General features: G+C 43.9%; 1 long non-coding RNA gene across 1 annotated transcript in view; it reads left to right on the plus strand.

The window, feature by feature from the left end:
• LOC138258602 (uncharacterized) overlaps positions 1–23,096 on the plus strand; it is a 59,723-nt gene extending 36,627 nt beyond the window's left edge. The window contains exons 2-3 of the long non-coding RNA XR_011198445.1: positions 18,262–18,313; positions 22,494–23,096. This is a non-coding gene — a long non-coding RNA (uncharacterized lncRNA). The remainder of the gene's footprint in view (positions 1–18,261; positions 18,314–22,493) is intronic.
• Positions 23,097–23,328: the final 232 nt, after the last annotated feature.

A 23,328-nucleotide genomic window follows, 5' to 3' on the forward strand; every position in this document is an offset into this window, starting at 1 on the left:
CGGAACTCAGTACAATGAAACACAGCTGCAAACAACTAGGTGAAAGATGGAATGACCTCCCTCTGCAGCTTAAGACCTGGCTGTTTGACTGAGTAACCTAAACCATCAATTTGTGGTAGCAGAGGATAGTTGCAAGTTAAGAGCACCTCCTTTGTGCTTTAGTCATTCCCTTTTTTGCCCTGTCCTTTGTATCAGTAGATGTTTCCAAGTCCCTGATTTGTGGCGTGTCTTCTGAGCAAAATGGATTGTATCTATGCACAGAGTGGAAAGATTTTAGTGATTGTGAGTGCTCTGGTGTGGTATTGAATTATCTAGGTTTGTGTTGGATTGTTATGCTACATATGGGATTTTTGGTTATATGATGTTGATTTTTGTGTGGTCACTGTGACTTTGATGTACTTTTCTTTTTTGTGATTTACATCAAAGAAGTTTTAGCTTTATTATTGGTTGTTTTAGTAATTGGATTCATAAATATCCAAGATCTTGAGCAATTATTATTGAACTTTTCTGCATTAAAGATAGTGTGATTAGCGAGGCACTGCATACACATAGATAAGGATTTTCCTGAATTAATGATTTTTTTTTTTATTCAGGGGTTTACGTGTCTAATTTAGGTTGGTGTCAGTTGTTCTTTGGTGCATAGGAGTATACACTAGCTAGTGGTGGATTGCTGTTGGATGGGAGTCTGCTTTAGTATGAATTGAGGTTAGTGCCGCAGAGGTACCAGTCTTGTCTCGATTGTTTGAAAGACTCACTTTAACTTGCTGATTTCCTCCAATTTAAGACCGCAGATGAGATTTTATTTGGTTTATTTAGTGTGTGTTTTATTGAGAAAGACTGTATAATTGTTTTCTCATTCACAAAGAGGTTGTGTTGCGATTCGTTAGTCAGTCGCGGGGTCATGCGGGGATTGGTGAGACGTCACCACAGAATCACACTGTCATTGGTTGGTTGCTGTCAAAGCTGCACCATCATTGGTTGATCTTTGGCAGAGCTATACTGTGATTGTTGTTAGATAGCATAGTTTTTAGATTATTTTAGGAGAGAATAATGGATGTTGTGTTGAAAAAGCCTAACACCCCTAGGGTACCTGCTTTGGAGAGACAGAAAATACTTCCAGAGGATTCACTTAGGATTGAAATGATGATGAGTATTGAGTTTTATACTTGTACCTGGATTCTTGACTGGCATGAATATTCTTGACAGGCATAAATATACCTCTTCTGACAAGGACTTGCAATTTCATTTAGGGTGTACCTTTGACATTAGGAGGCTACATTTCCAGAGACAGGCTATAAATGAAAGGGAGCCATTAACTAGAGCTACACAGTTTGAGGCATTGAATAAATAGTATTGGATGGCCACAGGGAAGGAAGGAAATGAAGAAGCAAATGAAGGGTTCATTTAGAAAGTGTTTAGAAAGGCACCTGGGACCATCAGGGAGATGATGGAGAGAGGACATACTAGAAGGGGTGAGAGTTTTTCCTGCATTAGTCAAATAAATGACAGATGAAGAGAACGACAATGAGGGGGACCGAGAGAAGACAAGATGAGAGTAGGATTCAGAGGAGGAAGATAACATTTTAAATTATCTTTTGATTTCAATCCTTTTCTATACACAGATGGGATTCTGAAACAGGTGGAGGGTTCTGAGACACCGGACATGGGTGTAGTGTGAGGGTTACAAGTGAACAGGCATAGGATTGACTGCTGTAGCAGAAACAAGTGCATCAGTGAGTGCCTCACCTGAGAATACATTGATGAGTACCAGCAGAGATGCTACTGTTGACTCACTAGTTTCAAATGACAAGTCAGCTGCTGTTCCTTTTGAGTCCCATAAAGAGATAGATATTAATACTGCATTTCTAAAGATTGAATCTGGAGGAATTCTAAAGGGGACAATAGAAACAAACAGATTGATACCACATGTGAATGACATAAGATACTTGATCAGTGAAGCAGTGAGGTGTACAAATGAAGCACATGATATACTTAAAGCATCAGCTGACTAATATGAAGTCGATATTTGTACAAAGTGGACATTAAGATGGAAAAGTCCTTTGCATTGTGATGAATGTGTATGCCTGCCCTGTGTGCCAAATTGCACTGTTGTCTTGATCCCTAATGCCGATTTCTGTTGTCACAGTCAAACATGGATCATGTATGTTCACAACAACATAGGCCTGTCTCATAGATTGTTGTCTTAATTGACCGGGAGGGGTGCTCAAAGCTCTACTTTTATAGTGGTGTAAGCCTTCACCAAAAGCATAATAGTGGCAGCATACTGTGTACTGACCAGTAGGATTGAATAGGTCATTTTTAACCCATGTCACTGGAGTGAGGCCTAGAGGCTCTCAGGTTTTTTTTTAAGTTCTGCTGTTGCGTGCTGTTGTTGTGGCCAGCAACAATTATATGAAAAGTGCAGGGTGGGGGTGGTGACTGCGCTGGAAGTGTGTGCGCCTAGGAAGTGTACAGAACAGGGATAGGGCAGTGCTGTGAAGTGCATGTGTGGTGAGATCACATACTGGATGTATGTATACCACAGAGGAATACACTACATGAGAGATGTAGTGCTGTGCAGTTTGTCGACAGTGAAAGCCCGCTGGGTGTACGTAAGCTTACAAGCAGTATAATACATGAAAGGTGCACCTGCACATGGTGAATGTGTGTGCTTCCAAGTGGTACACCATGGCACAATACAGAAAGGCAACAGTACAGAGTGGTATGTGTAGAGTGAATGTCTTTTCTGAATGTATGTGTGGCTGAGGTGGCACAATACATGAAAGTAACAATACTGGACTGTGCTGTGTATGTTTAAACAGTGAAAGGGTGCTTATATGGAGCACACTGGGTTCCAGTTTGGGAAGCCCAGGCCTGCATGGTGAAGACATGAGGATTAGAGGAATCCTCCCCCAGACAGATTTGTGTATTGCTTCATTCCTGTGAACTGGGTGGGACACACTGAAGATGGGAGAGAGAGGCTCCCCTTGTAAACTTAAAAGGGTTTTCTTTGATTCAATAGGAGATCACAAGGAAAGGCCCTGGACACATCTCAGGAAGAAGGGGCTGATAAGGTAATCAAAAAGAGTCAGGCTAGGAGTCCATGATTAACCTTTTGATGGATGTGTCACTGTGGCTGGCATCCAGATGTGAACTCTAGTCACTCTCATGGCCTGTGTTGTGGACTCTCTGCTTTGGAGTCGCTCCAGTTGTGATAGACAGCCTTTCAAGAGGAAGATGGAGAGGAAGAGTGTACACTTCAAAAGAAGCAGAACTCTAACATAAAACTTCAAAGACCCAGACCCTAAATCACATTTGATATCTGAACATGGTCTATAAGAAGGGGAGGTTGAGTCCCCAAAATATGTCATCTGCCATGTGGCAAGACAGGCTGTGAGAGGAGGGGAAGCGCTGCAAGGCTTCTGCCTGTGACAAGCAGGGGAGGTGCCAAGGCCTGCTAATGTTGCTGATATTAACAAGGGAAACAAAGACCACCTGCTCTGGAGCACCAGCACCTGCCTGCTTGACAAAACCAATATGCACTGCAAGGAAAAGGAGAGTGATGGAGGGAGCGAGGTCCAATGAGAAGCCCTGTCAAGAGGACTCTCAGTGCAAGGGGTGAGGAGATGGCTGCTGCACTGATCTGGTTGTTTCCCATGTGCAGAGTCAGGTTGGTGACCCCACTATTCCAGGAGAGGACTGTAGTAAAGACAGCCACGAGCTGCCACATTAAAAACTCACACCAGGATTTTGGACCAGGTTTGGTTGTGGTGGGGAGGTCAGCCTTACAAAGATCAATGGGAACCCTGTCTGGTCCTTACCCCCAGACAAGGCTAATATGGCCTTGCATATGTCCCCCTCACTAAAAATCGGGGTGTAATCTTTGGTGCGCTCCCAACCAATGTCACAGGCCTCCTCCGTTACCCTATCATACTCCTTTTCAAAATGTGCCACCCATCTATCTGAGGTAATGTTACATTCCAGCCTGGTATTCCCCAACTCTGAGAAAAAAGGTCTATTAATAATTTCCCAGAATTTCACGCTATTATGGAACACACTAGGCTGCAGCAGCCCAGACCAGGCTTAGCCTTGATTTCTTGCTTATGTATTGCTGTAGGTGATTCATAGGCTTTCCTACAGGCTTGTAAATTAATCTCATCCTTTGGGGTCTTTCTCAGAGCAGCCATCAAATTTCTATGTGCTTTAGAGCAACTGCCATCAAACCACTTATCCTGCCCCTGATTGCTCTGTCTTGCCCGGGTAGTAAGGCTGGCTGAGATCTGGTCGCATAACATATTATAAGCAACCAAAATCGATTGGCACTTTGGGGGTGCTTCCGACCCCTGCGGGCGCCGGGCGCCGCCCACCGGGCGGAAACTGCCCAAACACCGCCCCGCGGTCAAATGACCGCGGGGTCCATTCTAACTTTCCTGCTGGGCCGGCGGGCGATCTTCAAAAGATCGCCCGCCGGCCCAGCGGGAAGGCCCCAGCAAAGATGAAGCCGGCTCCGAATGGAGCCGGCGGATTTGCTGGGGTGCGACGGGTGCAGTTGCACCCGTCGCGATTTTCAGTGTCTGCCAAGCAGACACTGAAAATCTTAATGGGGCCCTGTTAGGGGGCCCCTGCACTGCCCATGCCAGTGGCATGGGCAGTGCAGGGGCCCCCAGGGGCCCCACGACACCCGTTCCCGCCAGCCTCTTCCTGGCGGTGTAAACCACCAGGAACAGGCTGGCGGGAAGGGAGTCGGAATCCCCATGGCGGCGCTGCATGCAGCGCCGCCATGGAGGATTCCCCCAGCCGGGGGAAATCCGGCGGGAAACCGCCGGACCCGGCTGGGCGACCGCGGACGGAATACCTGATGTAGCACCGCCAGCCTGTTGGCGGTGCTACCTCCGGCCTCCACCCGCCAGGGTCGTAATGAGGCCCTTTCTGTGCATGAGGCAATATCCCCAGTGTTCCCAGAGTATACATTTCCTAAAAAGGCATCAGGGATGACCGTGTCCCACTTTAATCTCCGAGCCTGGTCCTTTGTTACTATATGAAGATTAGAGGGGCCAGTGCCTTATTTTCTTGCTAGGTCAACTTCCCAGACAGAACAAAGATTATCGGGTTGTGATCACTAAAGTTGTTCCATCCAGCTCTCATGGTCATGAACTCGGAGGACAAAGAGACAGATAGTGTAAAGAAGTCCATACTTGTAGTACTACCCCTAGGAGTAAATGAAGGAACCAATTCACCTGTTCCCAACTGCTCAATACAGAACAAATTACTGCTGGCCATAATATTCTTCAGCAGATCACTCTGCATGGTATGTTCAAAATGTGTGTGATGGGGGTGTCACCAGTAAACTGATTATCCATGGTGCAACCACTCTGTCACAAAAGAATATTAAAATCAACAAAAATTTATACATAAAATAGTGGGCCCTGCTTCTCCACAAGAGGGTCTATAAAGATGCTAAATGCTTCATTGGCTCTCTCCTCGCAAAATAATTATAAAAATATACCACCAACAGAGGTAAAGTATTCTTGAAAACAAATTCAACTGCTAACAGATTATGGGAGCCAACTTCAACTATGGATGAAGTACGTGAAATTGCGAGGCTAGAGTTAGTAGGCCACCCCTTGCCCTGACTGAAAATGAGGGTAAGGCTGCCTTACTAAAGGAGGTTAAACCATCTAAGTAGAAAGGATTATCTGAAACAGTCAACCACCTAGAATCAACTCTGTTAGCTCTTAGACTGGCTATGTTCCAACTCATTACTGTGAGCACTGATTTCTGCTCCCGTATGGACTGGGTTGGGGGTAAACCCTTACTCTGACCCTGCTGTGGGATAAAAGAGATGGGCGGTTACATGACACAGATAAAGTCAATTGTTTTCATCCAGCTCATGCAAGGGAGCAAACCTATTCTCTAGGGGAAGTCCCCTAAACTGAACACCACCCCCTGTCCTCCAATAAGTGATTGGCTCTGGCTGCCTATTCCTTATCCCATGGCAGTCCTGGGACATGTAGTCCCCAACAAATGGTGCACTCAGTGATTCGCAGAGTCTAATTCCCAATGACGGTGCCTGAGGGGTGAGGAACATTGCTTGGTTGGTGCAGTCCTGGAGGTAATCCAAAGTGTCCTTATGTAGATGGTGAGGTGAATGGACACTCCATGTCTTTTTTGATAGACACTGCTACTATCCATTCTGCAGTTCCTTCTGTGGAGGTTCCAAATAGACCCCTCTCTGTAAGAGAAAGTTGTCATTATCAGTAGTAAATAGAGTGTTAATCAGGTTATGGCAGATGTCCCTGTTAAAATACGATCAATGGAGAGTAATCATAAGTTTATATTGTGCAATTCGAGTCATGTTAATTTGATGGGCATTGAATCGGAGCCAGTTTTATAATTATTTGATGCAAAGCAGCAAGACAATTTGGTGCGCTGTATCAAATGGAGAGAGCAGGAGTTCCATTATTTACTAAGATTTGGTGCATTCCTGCTCTCTCCCTGTGCTAGCACATTATGACCTGCCTAGGGCCAATGCAGGCAGCTGTGCACCATGGTCAGTCAGGATTTTTTTATTTGTTCATTTTTATTTTTATTTTCCCGACGGGATACCTTCCTGCTTAAAAACAATCCTTATAGACGGTTTCTTCTTTCTAAGTGTGCTGCAGAATGCAATCCCAGGTTTACTAGTCTTGGTAAATCTAGGAATGCGCCAAAAAGCTTAGGTGGATGCATGGTTACACCCACGCTTCATCCATTTAACACTTTTCCCAGTGCAAAGTAACGCAAGTCAGTGACTTGTGCTGCCTTGCGTTATTCCAGATTTACCAAACAACCCAGGACCACGTCAGATGGCCTTGCATGGCTTGGTAAATCTAACTTTAGGATTGCCATTACGTGATTGAACCAAAAGTAAAGGTGGTAAAATAAGGGGGATAGTTTCTCTCTAATTTCTTCAACAATGATACCTAAATTTTAATTGGAAAACTCATATTTATTTCAAACTAATTGTCCATGCGTCTTTGAAATAGTTCCATTTTTTATGCTGTGACACCCTGCACTGTGGGTATACTTTATTTTTTATTGCCATATATAACCCAAAACATAAAGCTTCCAGCATTACATAAATAGCAACAAAGAAATGTATACATAAATAAATAGCAACAAAATGTTTTTTATAGAGTTCCTTGGGATTTCTTATAGAGTTCCATGTGGATTCCCGAATTAAAGGGTTGTTTCAACCACTAATATGGATGCAAAATCCACCAAAGGTAGGCCAAAATAAAGGCCAAGATTTAAGACCCAAATAGCCTCAAAATATTCTGGTTCACACTCGTCTCTCAGAATCGTAATTTTGAAGTCAGGACTCCTTAGGAGCTTGTCAACACGTTTCGGCCTATAAAAATACAGCCTCATCACAACATCAGAAGACAAGGAATACCCAAACATCTTACCAACCCATTAAAAAACAGAACCTAAAACAAATGCACGCTTTATAAATCTCATTAAAAAATGTAGAGCCATCAAAAACTACCACCAGGATAGCATCCTTCTGAAGCAGAAAAGAAAACATCTAACAGGTAAACCCTTGGAAGCCAGGAATGACTTTAAGGCCTATATTTATACTTTTTGACGCAAACCAGCGCCGGTTATTTACCATTCCTACACGCCATGCAGGTGCCTTATTTGAGGTTTGCCGTTAGCCGGCGTAGGTGAAAATGGAGGTTGTGCGTCAAAAAATAGTGCAAGTCAGGTTTGAGACAAAAATTATGGCTCAAACTGGACTTGCGCCATTGTTTGACGCACAACGCCCATTGATATTACTCCTGTCTTAGCAAAGACAGGAGTCATGCCCCCTTCCCCAATGGGCATGCCCAGGGGACTTATGTCCCCTGGGCATGACTATTGGGCACAGTGGCATGTAGGGGGGCCCAAATTAGGGCCCCCTATGCCACTTTAAAAAATAAAAAATAATACTTACCTCAACTTACCTGTACTAACCTGGGATGGGTCCCCCCATCCATGGGTGTCCTCCAGGGGTGGGCGAGGATGGCAGGGGGTGTCTCTCGGGGCAGGGAAGGGCACCTCTGGACTGCTTCCATGGTCAGAGACCATGGAAGTGAGCCCACAGGTCCCTTCACGCCTGCCCTGACCCAGGCGTTAAAAAACGGCGCACATCAGGCTGTGCGCCGTTTTTTAAGGCCCGCCTCCTCCTGTGCGTCAAAATTACGCTGGAGTATAAATAAGGCGCACAGGCTTTAAAGTCATTGTTTAGGCGGGAACACCTACCTTGCATGTCATTAACGCAAGGCAGTTTCCCGCATCCAAAAAATTACGCACACTGAGGAATTTTGACGTCCACCGGCTAGGGCGTCATAGTATAAAGATGGTGCACGGTTTGCGCGAATGTACGTCAAAATTGTTGACGCACATTCGGTGCAAACGGAATATAAATATGCCCCTAAGTGCAGAAAAGATCCAGTGGGACCCGTATAGACCCTCCTACGTACATGCACCACATGCACCACATGCAAAACCTTACCACTGATGATCAAGTGCACTCTTATCATGCCATTAGTACATTTCACCATGCATTACATTGTGTCTGTATCTATAAAGATTTATTACCAGTTGATTAAAGCCTCACGGGTGGCTGGGTTCTTTACCACGCAAAACACTTGAAACAACTTGAACATGAGTTTGTCACTAATCTCTTTAGTAGCCAGTTATTTAACCGATCTCCCAACTTGTGTAGCCCAGTAAATTGAAGCCATCTGTATGGAACATTATTAAAACATTTAGTAGTTAGCGATGAAACACACCCTTGTTCTAAAGGAGTGAAACCAGTGACACAAGGGCAACGTAATCCTTTCATAAATCTGGGTCTTAGTTTGCAAAATGGATTGTGAAATTTATTGTACACTAAGTGGTCCCACAATTAAAACTCAAGCTGAAGATTCAGCCTGAGATCTACTAACATTTTTGTTGTGGTTGTGCCACTTTTTTGGCACAGCCATGACCCAAAATGTTATTTGATATTTACTAATCTATGCAAAGACCAACTTACGCTTCCTCACGTGAAGTGGTAAGAATAATACTGTAACACAGCCCCTTGTTTCGCATTGCATTACACTGTCTGGAAGGTATTTCATGGGTGTTATCATGCTTCCATCCATGAAATTTGACGTATGCCCAGATTTACTAAAGCTAGTAAATTTGGCAGTGCATACAAATTATATGCCTTCCACAGTGAGGAAAACTATATTTATTTCTTCTTGTTACTTCCTCTTACTATGTATGATACATTCTAGAAAGACGAAAGTGCCATACAAGATTGTTTTGTGTGTGGGAAGGTATCCCTTCCTGCAACAAAAAAAAAAAAACATCCTGCCCAAAACGCAGGCACCCATACAGTATGGGGCAAGGATGTTTGAATTGGTGCTAGGCAGCCACAAGTGCCCGTCACTAGTAGGAGGGAGCTGAACAGCACCTTATCTTAGTAGAAATGGCAATCTTCATTTCTCTTCTATTCATGCAGCACAGCAACTTTACTTGCTGCCGTATGCTGCATGAACTTTTAATAAATACGTCCCTCATTGTTTAAAATTAAATCACAAGATTCAAGAGTTCAGTTGCTCTCAGTTCTTATCAAAGATGATTTGCCTCTGGATTTAAGACATCCTGTCAAAGAAGAGATATGAAATTTCACAAGAAAAGAGATTGTATTTATAAAAAGTGCAAAGCTTGCCAAAATTAATGTGAAACCAAATTCGGTTTTCCCTAGAATTAGAAAATACAGACTTTCAAAAGAGGCAGAAAGAATGAAGCCAGTTATTAAAAAATGATTCGGCAAGGGATTCCGCTGGAAGTGCTTGGTCGTCCTTGCAACTATCATATGATGGGCATTAAAAACAGGGTGCTAAATGGAGAATAGTGCAAGAACTTTGAGTTTAAGTTTCAAGTTTATTTATTGTTTTGGCTTACAAATGTGAGCCATGCAGTATAAAAGCAGAATAATAAACATATTTAAACATTAAGACATCACTTTTACAAATTGGGTTGAGCTAAACCGTTTCAAAGAGAATTCTGTGGCAAAATAATAAGACAACGAGGTAACAGACAAAGATAATTCAAACTCATCCGTGGTACCTTAGTTCAGTTTACAGTCCTCCTAAAGTGCAGGGTACCTATATTAACTATCAGAATAAATTCCATAACACCAGATAGTACATATTTCGTAGAGTCATAATTACAATTTAAGATGGATATAGTCCCATAATATAATTAACATTAGATTTTGCAGCAGGGATAAAATAGTTAAAACCCACCTTTGCCTGAAAACAAACTTTAATTTACTGATTAAAAACTGGACATGTACCTTTTCAGGCTGCATAAATATAGGAAGCCACTGAATTTAACAATAAATTCACTGTTAGTGCAAAAGCATGGGTTCACAGCAACACTGGAGTGTCTTGTGTTTTTTTTTTTTTAAAGAGGGAGAATATATAGCCTCCTTAAAGCCAAGAAAAAGTGTTTGGTAACAAAGTGATGAAGTATCACATCACCGCCTATCGTGCTGTTATAAGTAGTGTCACAAATTGGATTTGACCAATTCCTTGTGTAAGTCTTTACTGAGAGGCAACCTAGTCTAATTTTTATAAATAAAGCTCTCTTTATTACTGGAAAAACGCAATCCAAATATCCCTAGTAACAAGCAATAGTTGTAATTCCATGGTGCAAGGTAAGACACTTGCCTCCTTGTTTTTTGTACCTCTACAAGCAGTACTTTTTCTTGACCACTTTCAGAATTGAGGGGGCCATTGTCTCTAGATTCAACTAAAACTCCTGGCAACTCATGCTGGTTAAAGACCTTGCAATATATTTTAGTTAAGGCAAATTTTGAGAGTTGCTACTTTGCCAGAGTTCATGGATAGGCTTAAGGAAAGTTATAATATTTGGATCAGTTCATATTCAATGCCAAAACCGGAGTGATTTTAGTGAATGATTTACAATAAATAGCTGAGCCTGTACAAGAACAAGCCACTCTTAACAATATTGCCAAAGTCAATCATCTAGGTTCAGGTGCATTCAGACGGCGAAAAGCAGCCATCATACATCCTCCTTATGAAAAAATATTCTTCAAACACTCTGAATAATGTTACCCAGCCCTCTTGGAATATATTACATCATATTTATGTATTCAATTATAATAAAGAAGGAACAACGATGGGCACATTTCCATAATGTAATCTTCAGAAAAGAATGTCCCTATGATCCAAACATCTCTTGATAAATTATTCATTATTGATGGAAGAATTTCCAAACATGTTTCTCTGTAGTCAACGTGTTTTTTCTATGCAAACTTCATCAGGGCTTCATTATAACATCATAACGTCCTGGTAATAATCATTCTCTTGCCATGTTTCATATGATGGTATATTCACCAAAACGTTCCATATCCTTTGTCTAATGGCACCCAGGAAAAGCAACGTCAAGCGACTTTTGGACTGTTTCTGAAGATTATATTATGTTAATGTGCCAATTTTGTTCCTCTTCTATTATAATTTAATACATATATATTTGATGCAATATATATTACAGGAATGATTTTAGTACTGCAATTGTCTGATGCTGTGCATACCTAACTCATGTATTAAGGCTGCGTTTGGAGTCCCAAGGCCAAGTTACAACAGACGATTAAATAATTGTTTTTCAATTTTCAGAAGCCCCTGTGCCTTATTGCATCACCAAAGCTAAGCCCCAAACAGTCCAGCTGCATGTGCTTTAGCTTGATAAGCATGCAATGCTGGCTTCATCAATTTTCTCCCAAATTTCACCACTGAAGCAAAGCATAGATTTCGAGTGTTGAGACAGGCCGGCCTTTCTCTTAGTTTTCTGCATGGCCCAGGTCAGATTTGCATCAAATCTTGTTCCAAGATAATCATATGAATCAACCTGCTCCAGTGACTGACGGTAAACTTTAAATGTGCTTCCCAGGCTGTGCCAATGGTTTACCAACATATACTTTGTCTTAATGGTCTTGGTTGAGAGGGTCTTCTGAGAGCAATAGTTTTCAAATCCCTTTAAAAGCTTAGGCATAGAGATCGCCGTGCATGCTAATAAAACTGCGTCATCAGCAAATAGTAACGTAGGTGTTTTATCCTCTCATAGCAGGGACATCAAGGTTTAGGGCTAAAAGGTGCTTCCTAAATGTCATTAATAAATACATTAAATACCAAGGGTGCTGAAACGCATTCTTGTCTCACACCTGAATTTATTGTGAAACTTTGCGTACACTCTACCTTTGGCAGAATCTCACTGCACCTGTATTGTCCTGGTATATTTGCTTCATGGCACCCAAAAGTTTGCCATTGATACCAAGGATCTCTAGGGTCAGCCAAAGGGCTTGCCTATCCACAGAGTTGATTGCTGTTTTGAGGTCAATAAAAAATTTCAAAGAGAGGAGCACATATTATATAGGTATAATACAGGTATTCTTTAGGCAGGCACTGTACAGTCTGGACACTTGGTCGGTCATACTTTGTGCTTTACTAGAGCTAGCTTGAAATGGTGATATTATTTTACAATCATCAACCCATGACTCCAGTCTGGTCTGCAGTAACTTAGCATAGATTTTACCAGCACTGTCCTACAATGAGAAAATACAATATTTAGCCTGTACTTGTGCCAACCAAATTTTCATGTTGAAACAAGTAATCAATCTTTATTTCATGATAGCATGGCTTGTCCCCCGAGTGGGTATCCAGGCGCTTGCTGCAGGTGTTTTTATTTGAAAAGCTAGGTTTTCAGTCCCTTTCTGAAGTGGGTCAGCGAGGGTGTGATGTGGAGGGCGTTACAGGTTTTGGCGCCAAGGTGAAAGAAGGAGCATCCTAAGGTGCGGCAGCAGCGTATGAGTGGTATCTTTGCAAAGGCGATATGTGCTGAGCAGAGGTTCTTGGCCGGTTGGTGGAGATGCAGGCGGTGGGTTACGTAGGCAGGTCCTTGATTATGGAGGGTTTTGTAGGCATGGGTGAAGAGTTTGAAGTGTCATCTTTTCTGGATCGGGAGCCAATGGAGGTCCTTCAGGTGATGGGTGATGTGGCTCCTCTTGGGCAGGTTGAGGATCAGTCTGGCAGCTGTGTTCTGGATCATATTGAATCTTTGCATGACTTTGGCTGTGCCTGCGTAGAGTGCATTGCCGTAGTCCAGTTAGCTGCAGCTGGGGCTGTCACTGTCTCCTCGTGACAATGGGAAGCCACTTAAGGATATTGCAGAGCATGCAGAGGGTGTGGAAGTTGGCTGGGGAAATGGCGTTGACCTGGTGTTTCATGGGGAGTTTGTTGTTGAGAATGATGCTCAGGTTGCAGGTGTGATCTTTTGTTGTGGGGGTGGGTCCGAGCTCTGCTGGCCACCAGTAGTTGTTCTAAAGGGTTGAGTGTCTGCCGAGGATCAGAACCTCAGTTTTGTCTGTGATGACCCTCAGGCAGTTGTCCTTCATCCAGACGGATATGTTCTTTATACAGTTGTGGAGTTGGTCTTCATCTTAGTGGGTCTGTTGAGAGTGAGAGGATGAGCTGGGTGTCGTCAGCGTAGGAGATGATGTTTCTTTTGTGCGATCTCAAAATGTTTGTGAGTGGTGTCATGTAGAGTGTTGGGCTTTGGGAGGAGTCTTGGGGGATAACGCAGATGGTGTGCTTGACCTGGACTCTCTGGGTGCGTCCCATGAGGAAGGATGCCATCCATCTAAGCGCATCATCTGTGATCCCAATCTGGCATAGTCGGTTGATCAGTGTGTGGTGGGAGACGGTATCAAAGGTGCAGAGAGGTTGAGCAGGATCAGCACGGTTACTTCTATGTTGACCAGGGTGCAGATGTCGTCTGTTGCGGCGATCAGAGCTGCCTCAGTACTGTGATTGGCTCTGAAGCCCGATTGGGAGGGGTCAAGCAGGTTGTTTCTCTCCAGGTGTTCAGTGAGTTGGAGGTTGACGGCCTTCTCCTGGGGTTTGAGGGGTAATGGGAGCAGGGAGATTGGGTGGTAATTCTGGAGCTTGCTGGGGTCTGCAGAGGGCTTCCTGAGGAGGGGGTCAGGTCTCTGTGTGTTTCCAGGCTTCTGGAAAAGTGGCTGTGGTTAACAAGGAATTGAGGATGGTGGTGAGGTGGCAGCTGATTTTCTTTCTTCTGAGGTTGAAGATCTTGTGAGGGTAGGGGTTCATGGGTGCTCCTGAGTGGATGGAGCTCATGAGTATGATCGTGTTCGGTGTGCTGAGTTGTCCCCATGCAGTGAGCGCGAGGTCAGTGGTGGAGGTTTATGGGATGCTGGGTAGGGTTGGGGATCAAAGTTTCTTCAGATGGTTTCTATCTTGTTGTGGAAGTGGTTGGCAAGGGCATTGCAGAGGTTTTGTGAGGAGGGTGTGGAGTTTTCGATAGCTGATGGGCAGGTAAAATCTCTGACAATGGTGAAAAGGTCCTTGATTTGGTTGGAGCTGTTCTCGATCCGGGGGGTCATGGCTTCTTTTTTTCAGCTTTGATCTTGCGGTGGTAGTCGTTTAGGGCCGTTTTGAAGGTGGCTCGGTTCGCGTGGTTCTTGCTGGTTCGCCATCTTCTCTCCAGCTGTTTGCACCTGCATTTTGAGTTGCTTAGTCCCGGGGTGTACCAGCTGGCTTTTTTGGTGGTTTTGTGGGGTCTTGGCCGGTTTGGTCAGGGCGACCAGGTCAGTGGCGCTGATGATCCAGTAGTTAAAGTTCTGTACTACCTGATCCAAGTTTGTGGTGATGTTGGGTTGTGAGGTGCTGAGGGCATCGGTCCACTGCTGCTGAGTGACCTTGGTCCAGCCACGGGAGGGGGTGCTGTGGCAGATGGGGGCAGTTTATGGGGATCCGGTGAGGGTGAAGTGTACGATATAGTGGTCCGACCAGGTGAATACCTGGTGTGGCTGTAGCTGATTCTGTTGCTGGACTTAAAGATGGGGTCCAGCATTTGTCCTGCTTTGTGCGTGGAACCCGTGACCAGCCCCTTGAGGCTGATGTTGTCCAGTCTTTCAAGTAGGTCGGTGGAGTTCGGGGGGTCATCCAGGTGGTAGTTGAGGACTCCCAGGAAGACGTAGTGTTCGGGTTCAATGGTGAGCAGGGTGATGAATTCAGTGATGGCATCGCTGAGGCCGGTTCTTGGTTATGGTGGTCTGTATGTGAGGGTGCCTTTGATGGTGGTGGTGTGGTTTGTGTGGAACTGGAAGTTCATGTGTTCCATGATGGGTGTGGTTTTGTCTCTGGTGATGGTGCAGGTGATTGATTCTTTGTGTATGATGGAGATGCTGCTTCCATGCCTGTTTATGCGATCACAGTGTTTCATTTTGTAGCCAGGGGGTGTTGCTATGGGAATTTTCAGGGCCAAGATGTTGGTGAGCTAGGTCTCTGTGATGGAAGTTATGTCAGGGACGAGGGTGGAGATGGTATCCCAGATTTCGGTTTCGTTTGCAGAGTGATATGGCATTGAACTGGATGCATCTCAGTTGTTCCAAGGCGGTCTCAGTCGGGCATGGCGAGGCGTTGGCGGCAGTGATGGCGGGGTGAAGAAGTATTGGCAGCAGGTGCAGTTGAATGGTCCTGCTGTGTGGTGGGATGATGCACAGCAGCAGTTGTTGCATCCGGGGTTGAGAGCACGGAGATCCGTGGAAGGGTATCTGTGAGAGTGAGTAGGGTCAGGGTTCCTGCCACTGGGCGCAGGCGAGTTTGCCTTCGGCGCACCCACTGTGCAGTTGCGCAGTGGCCTCCATAAGTGTCCTGGGGGTGGGAGGATCTGGCTGGGAGGCTAGAGTGTGGCGGGAGGGAAAAAAAGAGCGGGGAAAAATGGACAAAGTACAGGCAACAACCGTGCATAGCAAGGAGGAAAAACAAATGGGCCAACTAAGAGACCAGAAAAATGAGACCATAATTACACTTTATAAAAAAAACACAAGTCAGTTCAGGTGGTCCGGGGGATTGAAGTGGCAGCCTCGTGTGCTGCGGCTGCGCAGCAGACACGAGGAGCAAGGCAGAGGCAGTGAGGAAGAGTGCTGGGACCGGGATCAGAGGGGGTATAGCCTCTGACCAAGGTCCGAAGCTATGCTACTTTGCTATTAAAAAATCATGGTCACTCTATCCAGTTTACTATGCTCATGCCAGCGACTGTATGCCAGGACTCAATATTTATGAACATGTCTTCAATCACGCTTCTAAATTTACCAGCCCTATATATGCATTGTACTGGACAGTCCAAGGGAGTTCGGCCATTGAGAGACCAAAATTCATATCTGAGTAGTAATCTGTTCGATTGTTTTTAATTTAGGAAGGTCAAGCTGTGGGAAGGTCCCAGACAAGCTCTTGCCTGCAGATCTCTGGATCTACCATCATTGTGTCTTGGCCAGTATTAAAGGCTCCACAAAAAATTATTATATGACTCCTGCTATCTTTGCTATGGGCATTATTCATTCCAAGTAGTTAATTTCATGCATTAAAATACATTTCTCAAGAACTTTGCTATTAGCTATATAGTTTTTCAGGTCACCTGGTGGGGGAAAGCTGGTAAAGATATTGATGGACCAACTGTCATTAATAATTCTTATATGTTGAATATTTTCGTTAATTTTGTGATGTCATAATTTAGATGTGCAAACATAAGTTGAAACTTGGGTGGCCATGCCACTCACACAAGAAGAGTGAAGGGGGCATATGAAGAAGTAGTGACCACTGATACAAATCCGGTGTGTGGATCCAGAGAGGCGTGAAGAAAACTTTGGATCATCACTAGTTACTGAAGTTGCTGATAAAAAGAAGGTGACAATCATAGTGAAAGTACCAGTATAGATCGCCAGTGTTAGAAAATAGGTTGTGGGTTGACTGTGGTGACTGGAGTGCCCCTTCATACACAACCGCAAAACAATTCTGCATGCAATGGAGGTACCCTTGCACCATGGTGCAGAGGTGCCTTTGTTGCTGCTAGTCTGGAAAAATGCTGCCAGTGAACGGACAAAGGTATGAAAGCACCATATCAAAATAAAGAAGGGCAATTCTGCCCTTTCCCTGTGATGCAGCAAGATGACTTTCTGCCTTGCGCTGCGTCACTTGATGGCCTCTGGGGGTAGAGTCAGCCAAGGCTACCCCAAAGGACAGAAACGACTAATGGGAGCGGGTTCGTTGGCACGTGTCAGGTGTTTGGAGGGGATTGCATCATCTCCCAGCATACGTGTCAGTGGGCTGATGTTGTAGCACATGAGGCCGATCTAGTGGACCTGCTGGGTTTATAGGTTGGAGACCCCGTAGGTATGCATTATGTACCATCTGCATGTAGTAATGTTGCTATATCAGTTATGCAAAACGTAAACTTCAAACGGGGTGATTTGTTAAAGTGGTGGGTTGATTTTGCACCATGCAACTTGCTCCAAGTGCAACGCAAAACTTCAAGTGCAATTTATTGAGCAACACACGGCCCCTTTGTGTGCCTCGGAGTGGCTGCATAAATCCAGCGTAATGCAACGCAGGACTAATTGCTGTGTTGCTATACTCTGCACAAGGGGGGCTGTGCCTGGTTGTTCACATAGAACCCACATGGATTTTGAAGCATTCCCAGATGTGACATGCGTAAATGCTACACCTCGTCTGGTGATGGGTAAGCAGGAGATATACGCTTAATTTCCTTTTATTTTTAACTTTCTATGTATGCTGCATTGTGCAGCACATGTAGACAGATGAAAATGCATTTGGGCTATTGTTTTTGTGCAGGAAGGTGGCCCTTCCTGTGCAAAACAATACAAGCCTGCTTACAAGGCATGCTTCGTTCACATGTTGCAAGGTTGCATGAATTGCTGCTATTCAGCACTTTGTGCGCTAGCGCTATGAAAAGTCTGATATGGTCTGTACATTGTTGAATACGGTGTACACCTGTCCTTTCCCATTGCAGGCCAGTTTTGATCTGCCTAAGGCCAATGCTTTCACCATTGTGTCATGGTACAAGGGGGCCTGAGATAATGCTCGCCAGTAGTACTTAAAACATTACATGCCTGAAAAATGCTTCTGGCATGTGATGTTAGATACTTCTGACCTTCAACATCTAGCCAGCACAGCCCAGCCCTGTAAGGTGACAAGCTGCATCCCATATTCATGCAATGTATACATATGTGTTAAGAGAGTAAAAGTTTGAAAATACATTGGGATGTCATATTAATTATTGTATATTTTGAAATGTGTGTAGGTGCACTATTAACAATACAACGTCTAAATATTTTTCTTGTAGGTGGACATGTCCCATTCACCTGGGAGAAGCTTCCGGGATCTTAATGCAACCAGTAAGTGTAATGAGTACGTGGTTGTATCTCTGTGATGTCTGTGTGTGATCCATGATATCTGTAACATTGTGATGTATATGGTGAGGTACTCATCATCTGCAACCAAATTACAGTCAGTGTGTCAACACAATAGAACATGTCCACAGATTCATTTAGAATTGCAAAGGAGGCATGTTATTGTGAATGAAGGGGCAGTATAAGCAGGCCTACAGGATTTTTGTGCATCTGTGGTGCTGTTTGCATGTCTATATTTTTAATGCATTTGGTACATGAACCATCATCTGGCGCTTAATCTGCAGATGTTCAACACAAATTTGGTTGCACCACAAATGGCACAAACATAAACAATGTTTCAACAGATGTTACAGCAAAGTGGAATAACCTTAGCAAAACTTGTCTGGGCACATTTCTGTTGTCTATTTCCTTATTTAAGTATGAAACTGGTGCTAATGAGGTGCCAACAATACCCAGACAGTGTTATCAAGTTTAAACATGAAGGGATTATAGATTTAGAATATTATAAATTGTGTATCATTATGCCACATATTTTGCTTTATCTTGCAGCGTACTATACTCAAACATGCTGCATAAGTTTAACCTCTCCTGCTACATATTTCCTGTGTGACTAAATATAGTTGTGCAAAAACAACAAGGTGATGTATGAAATGCTTGAATTAATCTCAGCTACTGGCAATCCATTGGGCTGCATTCCAATCCATTGTATTCTTGCCCACCAGGCCACCCCCCTTTGGACCTTTCCATGTGCAAATCAGTCTTGACCCTGTCCCCCTTGGGAACAGTCCAGCCCAAACTGCCAGGCCAGGTCCTCCCTGGAATGTAAACAAGCATTCTAGAACCGGTTTCAGGGTATGACCCTTCACCAGCAAGGCTAGCTTGAATCCAGTGGCACAGTGAGCCAGGGACCCATATCTGGGCACACACCCAGGGCACCTAGGATGGCAGTGCAAAACCAGCAAGGTGATGGATGAACTGCTTAAATCAATTACAGCCACTGGCAATCGCTCATGCCATATCCCAATCCTTCGTTGCCTGGCAGTTCCGGCTGGACTGTTCCCATGTGAAGCAGGGTCAAGACTGATTTACATATGGTCGAATCCAAACTGGAATGGTGTGGTGAGAAAAAACACAATGGATTTAGGCCCAGAATCTCTGACTGGGGTGAATGTTTGACATTGTTCAGCATTCCAACCATTATATGTTCTTTTTGCATTTGTCACATTAAATGGGATGGGTATGCCCAGGCGTGGGTCCCGTGCTCACCATGCCATTGGGTTCAAGCTAGCCTGGCTAATGAGGTGTGATACCCCGAAACCAGTCCCAGGATGCTTGTTTCCGGTCCAGGGAGGACCTAGCCTGGCAGTTCAGGTTAGACTGTTCCCATGAGGAAGCAGGGTCAAGAATGATTTGCATATGGCTGCGTCCAAACGGGAATGGCATGGTGAGCAAATAAAAGCAATAGATTTAGGCCCAGATCTCTGACTGGGGGTGAATGTTTGACACTGTTCAGCATTCCATCCGTCATCTGTTCTTTTTGCGTGAATTTAGTGTCGAGGGACTCTTACCATGGAGGTAAGACTGCTGGTTTTGGGCAGCCGCACCACTGCGGGTGGGTGACTGAGTTGATCCCATACTGTCTGGAAGCTGTCAGCCTAAACTTTTTGGATAGCTAGCTAGCAGCACCTTGCTCAAACCTAGAATGTAAAAGTTATTTGTGGCAGCCTGACACATGCCACTCTAACTCCTCAGGGAAGTCACGGTAGAACAGATCTTACCTCTTTCATTTGTACAAGGTCTCATACATGCAAAGACAGACATAGAAATGCAGGACAAGTTTTAATATGTTTTATTGAAGCAACTGCATTCTATGTAAAAAATTAAAAAAAGCATGAGCTGCAATCATTAGGAAAATGAAACACAATACAATTATCATTGTGACCATGAGCGTGAAACAGATGAAGTCCCAGCATCCTGGCACACTAGTAAATCTAAAATCCCTACCTACACTTCTAGCATCTACGTGAGAGCATAGCAGTGATAACCCTCCTCTGCCCATACTGGTCACTGGAAGGACACCCTGGCCCCAAACCTGAATAATATGGAGGGGTTTGCCTGTGGTCTGCTGGTAGTCCTCTTAAGTGGCTGGAGCGTCAAGGCCACGTTCAGAAGAGCTGTGACGATATGGTACAGCATAAGATGGATGGCCGGGATGTCCCCTCTAACCTTAAGTTGCAAGTGTGGTGTTTTTATCATAAAACGTGTTGTGTTCTGAGAACAGGCCTGACGTGATAATGCATCCTTCTCTGTATGGTTTACTTTGTACTCTTGGACAGTCAGTATTTGGTAAACTATTATGTACAGCCTAGAGCAGAGGCACAAGATGAATTGTGATGCAAATGAACTAATACCAGTGCCTGCATGGAAAAGCAACTGATAAAAACAATAAAACATCCCCACTAAAATGAAGCCATGCTAAAATAATAAAATTAAATAAATGAAAAGAACTAGGTAAAAGGGAACAGGCCAAAGCTCAAATAAGTGTGCCCAAGCAAAATGCTAAAATAGTTGTGGGCAAAGATTCCTGCTGATCAACAGTTAAACGGTTTGGGAACTCATACCTGTCCCTGTATGTTAATTTAAAAGCCAGATTCTTTAAACATGGAGTACAATTTCAGCAATATCTTATTCCAATCATTTTACCAGTGATAGATGTTAGTAATATGGCAATGATATCCCAAAGTATAGCCACATCGTGATTTTGGCCCGTGGAAGTGTACGAATGGCATCTCAATAAGTTTCTGCAAGGGTGTTAGTACATTTTGATAAGTATGGATAACTCATACTTTTAATTAACCTGAGGCAAGGCTGTGTAATCCTGTCGCAGGGGAGGCTAAGCCTTCCTCAGAGAAGTCCATGTCATACCTATGTGAAATGGAGTGACAGAGGAACATTTGGAGGCTGCATGGATGTGCTACTCTGTTGATCCATGGTGTTGTACACATCATTACCAGACTGCCTGACTGTTGTACATTGTGTGCATAGATGTCGACATGGCAGGGTTCAGGATGTCAGTCTGCATATCTCAGGGTAAGGTGTATATTTGGAGCCCAGTGTGCAAATGTCATTGTTGTTAAACCTATGGTGCATCAGTAGGCCTCAATGCATGGATACAGTGTCATTGGCATTAGTGTGGCCAGCTGGACAAACACACTAGTCTGCACATGGATTGACATTGAAATGCCAGACTCATGCCCTGTATATCCCCTATGTGCCATTTCTGTGAGGCATTCATACAGTGCAATGTATAAAGTCATGCTACAGCACTGTGTAAATGTTCATATGCAGAAATGCAGTGTTAGCAGCATACGGTTCATTACGGTGTTCATTTACAGGTGGGGTAGGTTAAATTGGCTAGCACCATTGCAGGCACCCTTGCATCATGATGCGAGGGGACTTGCATTATACTTAACAACGTTCTTGTACAGATGAGTAGACCTGCATGCATACACACACTCCTGAGATGCATTTTCATAATTTATTTGTCCACAGACTAATGCAGCCCAGAGTGACTGAGTGTTCAGAAAAGTAAACATATAAAGGTTAACATGGTTTTTATTACAACTGTATACCAAAAGCTTAAGCCTGATTTCAATGTGCCTCCCTGAGGCGCACATGGTGAATTGATCAACATTAAAGTCATGTCAGCAATGTGTGCTGCCTTGTGGAACTCCAGATGAGTTATAAAATGCAGAAGCACAGTAGCTGTACTTGCTTACCTTATCACCACTCACGTATGTTTGTGACCAACTTTGACTCCCTTGTATGATGCTAGCCCAACACAAAATGTATGCATATTTGGACCATGTCTACAGTTTCCTATTGACACATTGTCATGATTGAGAATCACTGTTATTAGTGATATGCTTGTTATCATATTGTGACTAACTTTACATATTGTACACCTACACTGACCTCCTTTGGATCAGTTTCAGATGTTGTCTTAGATGTCTTTGTACTGATTTTGTTTTGTCCATATCTCTATCTCAATATTTGGTTAAGGTTTGTACTTTCACTTATGATAGCATGCCAATGTCAGCCAACTTCTGGAAACAGCATGTACATTTGCAACTTAATGTAATATGTGTTTGCTTACACTCCCTAGATAACATGACAGCAGACATTGCAAGAACCTTTGAGGGCAGACAGGACAGATTAAAGGCACATCCTCAACATTGGCAAGGCCTGTAGAAATTTAGGTTGTATATACCAATGGGAAAAGTTAAGTGGAATCTGGAATAGTGGAAGCAGGTCCCAAGACAACAGCAGCACAACCACTATCTGAGGGTGGTAGACAGCAGCCACGTCAGCACAAAGGCCACAGCGGGACCCTCAAGTGTATTACACATGCCACAGCCACCAAGGATGCCCAGCCGTGAAAGATCATCAGCATTCAATTATCTATTGGTCAGACAGATGCAGAGCTTGAACAGGATGAAGTCTAGAATCAAAAGGGAGCAGGCCAGCATTCACAAGATTTTGTTGACGCTCCAGGAGGCCCTGGAACATATTGCAAGCCAAGAATGACTCTCTCCCTCTTACCATTCAATTTCCCAGTTCTTTTTGTATTAGTTGTTATAGTTAGTAAGCCTAGCACTAATCAAGGTTTAGTTTAGGTGTGGGTTTGGTATAGTTAAGTGTTAGATAATCAATATTTTTGCGAGTAGCAGTTCTTAAGTCTTTTTATAATGTTATGCTTTTAAGTGGGTGGGGGGTTAATGTTTTGTATATATTCGAAAAAATATATAAAACAAAAAATAAAGTATATTTGTTTAGGATTACATGTATATTAAGGTGGTCATTACAACCCTGGCGGTCGGTGTTAAAGCGGCGGTAAAACCGCCAACTGGCCAGCGGAAAAAAAATGAAATTACGACCACGGCGGAAACCGCCAACATAGACAGCCACTTTAACACTCCGACCGCCACGGCGGTACAAAC

The sequence above is a fragment of the Pleurodeles waltl genome, chromosome 9 (assembly GCF_031143425.1).
Source record: "Pleurodeles waltl isolate 20211129_DDA chromosome 9, aPleWal1.hap1.20221129, whole genome shotgun sequence".
Taxonomy (NCBI): Eukaryota; Metazoa; Chordata; class Amphibia; order Caudata; family Salamandridae; genus Pleurodeles; species Pleurodeles waltl.